At 44.7% G+C, this 3,621-nt stretch overlaps 1 pseudogene; it reads right to left on the bottom strand.

Moving 5' to 3' along the window:
* Positions 1-1,074: 1,074 nt before the first annotated feature.
* On the bottom strand, positions 1,075-2,943 carry LOC102904580 (TGF-beta receptor type-1 pseudogene; annotated as a pseudogene).
* Between the last annotated feature and the right edge of the window lie 678 nt (positions 2,944-3,621).

The following is a 3,621-nucleotide window of genomic DNA, read 5'->3' as shown; positions in this document are numbered from 1 at the left end:
CTGGCACTCTCTTCTGATCTCCATGGGCACCAGGCCCACATGTGGTGTGCATTCACACATGCAGACGAAACACTCATGCACATAGTATAAACATAACAAAAGAGAGAAGGGCTGGAGAGATGGCTCAGCAGGAACGAGTATGTGTACGGTTCTTTCACAGTACTGTTCCTCATCATCACCTGTAACTTCAGTCACAGGGGCCCTGACGCCCTCTTCTGGCCTCCTGGGGTACTGCATGCATGCAGGCAAAACACCCATACACGTAAAATAAAAGACAATAAATCATAGAAAATTGAAAATAAGTAGACAAAGCAGAATCCCATGAGCTTTCTTCCTTCTGTGTATGTGTGTCCCTTCACCCTCCCCCCCCCCCCCCCCGCACCCCTCAAGCCCTGGCCCTAGACAATTGTCCATCTGGTTTCTGTTACGTTACAGAGGACTAGAGTTGTCTCTTTAAAACTCTTGCGTGGTGGTTTCAGCGAGAATGACCCCATACACTTGAATCCTTGGTTCCCAGTTGGTGGAGCTGTTGGTGAAGGCAGGAGATATAGCCTGTTGAAGGAGGTGTGGGGGAGGTTTAAAACCGTAGCCATTCCCAGTGTGCTCTTGCTCTGCCTCCTACTTTTAGATCAAGATGTGGGCTCTCAGCTGACCAGCCACCAAGCCTTTGCGCCACCATCCTGGACTCTAGCCCTCTGAAACTCTAAGTCCCAAATAAACGCTTTCTTCTATAAGTTGCCTAAGTCACGGTGTCTTATCATAGCAACAGAAAAGTAACCAAGACGCCATGCAAATGGGAACACGTGTGGGTTTTGTTGTTGTTGTTGTTTTAAAGAATGGTTCCATGCACACTCCTACAATTACCAGGAGTCTAGCTTTTCTTTTTCCTCTCTCTACCCTGCACTGCTCCCCTTTCCTTTCCGTCCTTTTTGCTCTTCATTCCTAGTGGGACTTGAACCAGGGGCCCATGCTGGGCAATCACTCCATCACTGAGCTCTACCCCCGTCTTTGTATTTATTTATTTATTTATTTATTTATTATTTATTTATTTATTTTTTATTTTGAGATGGTCTCACTAAGTTCCTCAGGCTGCTTTGAACTGTAGCCTGGGTGGGACTTGAACTTGTCATCCTCCTGCACTGGCTTCCCAAGCTGGTCTATAGGCTGTTTTCACATTATATTGAAACTTAGATGGTCTTTTAATAAAAAACCCAGAGCCAGATATTGGGGTATATTCTGAAAGATCAGAGAGACAGAACAAGCCACAGTCAACCTCACCTCGCCAGCTCCTCAGCTGATCTTGTTTCCTCAGACTGAAAGCCTCTGAGTCCTCACCTGAATGGATCTCAGTTGAACTGCTGCTAAAAGGTTCTAGTTCCTGGTCCTCATGCCCTATATACTTTTATCCTATTTTGGTGAATCCAATACAAAATTTGTATACAATATACAAAAATCCAATCCAATGAAAATATTTAAAACTAGTAGTTGCTTTCTAAAAGTAGATTCAATAATCGACCTTTTTATCTTATCATATCCATATTCTCTCTTTTTTCTTTTCAGAGTAGATTTAGTAATCTATCTTTTATCCTATTATTTCTATAGCTCTTCTTTTTATTTTCAGAGTAGATTCAATAATCTACCTCTTATCTATATTCTCTTTTTTCTTTTTCTTTTTCTTCTTTGTTTTTCAATCTTTTTTAGCTTTTTTTTTTCAATCCTTGTTTAGCTTTTTTCCCCCTGACCATTATCAATTAACAACTTGTAACCAACTATCCTAAACAATGACAATTATCCATAACCCACTGAATGACCAAAAACCACCTATCCCACCTCTTGGGAATGTGGGGATCATTTTCTTAAAATTACTTTCTGCTGTCTGGGGGCAAAGGCATCTTTATGGAATCCTGAACAGAAAATTTTTAGGTTGTCAAGTCCTGGGAGAGTTATCTGTATCATTTATTGTCCAGTCTCTGCATAATGTGAAAGTGCAGGGCTTATCTCAAGTCCTTGATTGAGTAGTCTGTGAGGCTGGATCATCTCCAAATTGTCCTGAGCAGTTTGTAGTCCAAAGCCGATCTTTGGGTGGTGTTTCATGACAGCTTATTGGTATTATCGTCATCCTGATGGAATCATCATTGTGGACATCTCAGCTAGCCATCTTGAAATTGCCTTGAGCAGTTTGTAGTCCAAAGCCGATCTTTGGGTGCTGTTAATCAGCTTAATGGCTTTATTATCATAGTCCATGTGGAATCATCATTGTAGGATCCCATCCTCTTTTCGGAGATTTCAAAGTCACTGTGAGGAGGGTCACGGTTCCCTGCAGATTTTTTTTTTTTTGTGCCCACTCTGTGGTTTGGAGTGATATCAGTTGTATCTGTGGTATCTCACAGATGTATCTTAGTTGTATCTCATAGCCGGTCCCAAGTTTGCAATACAACAGGCAACAGGTTCCATTCTTCTTCACCAAGATATTCTTTGATTTCAAATCTCTGTGAGCAACCGCTGGCTTTCCTTGGGTACCAACAATCTCCACGTGAAGATGGGCAAGACCACTTGCCACGGACAGAGCGAGTGTGATCAACCCTTCCACTGTACAGTGTATCTATTCAAGTAATCAAAAAGGGATCCACACTCATGATAATCGGACACCAGCCACAGCTGAGTCCATGGGCCATTGTCTCTGTTGTCTGCTGCTATAAATCCTAGGATGTTTTCATGGTGTAACATCACAGTCTGGTAAATCTCTGCCTCTCGGAACCACAAACGTTCTTCCCTAGAAGAGAAGATCTTTACAGCAACTTCTCATGGCCAGTTGCCTCACCAAACTTCTCCAAACCAACCTTACCTTTGCCAATGCTCTCTTGCAACACGATGGTCCCGGCAATTGTTCTCTGAACCAGCAGCAGTAACCCCGTCATCCCCTGCAGCAGCATCACCGCAGTCACCAACACGATGGGAAGCAGCTGCCAACGCCATGGTCCCGCCACCACCGTGTGTGGCCTGGCCTGGCCCCGGCCGCAGCTTCTCCTCAGCAAGCCTCCAAGGCTGGCCTTGAATTCGGGATCCTCCTGTCTCTGCCTCCTTCAGCAAATCCTACAGGCGTGCACCACCACAACTGGCCTCGTGCAGCTCGGGCGGGCCTGAGCTGGGGCCTGCAAGGCCAGAGGCAAGTGGCTTTTTCATGAATTTGTGCCACAAATGTTGAGCGCCAAATGTAACACGAATTGCTAACCGGTCTTATTAATAAAAAAAAAAAAAAAAAAACCCGGAGCCAGATATTGGGGTGAAAACTGAGAGATTGGAGGAATGGGACAAGCCACAGCCAACCTCACCTGACCAACTCCTCAGCCTCCAGAGAGAGCTACTTCCTATATACCCAGCCTATATACCTTTCTGTGCCCTGCCGTCTCACTTCCTCTCTGCCCAGCGTTATCACTTCTTTCCACCCAGCTCTATCATGTCCTGTCTGTCTGTACAGACCTCCAGGCCTCTATGGTTAACTAGTGCTGGGATTAATGGCGTGTGCCACCATGCCTGGGCCTGTTCCCAGTGTGTCCTTGAACTCACAGAGATCCAGATGAATCTCTGCCTCTTGAATGCTAGGATTAAAAGTGTATGTTA

The sequence above is a fragment of the Peromyscus maniculatus genome, chromosome 22 (assembly GCF_049852395.1).
Source record: "Peromyscus maniculatus bairdii isolate BWxNUB_F1_BW_parent chromosome 22, HU_Pman_BW_mat_3.1, whole genome shotgun sequence".
NCBI lineage: Eukaryota > Metazoa > Chordata > Mammalia > Rodentia > Cricetidae > Peromyscus > Peromyscus maniculatus.
Note: the sequence above shows the minus strand (reverse complement) of the source record. Positions and strands in the feature narration are given on the sequence as shown.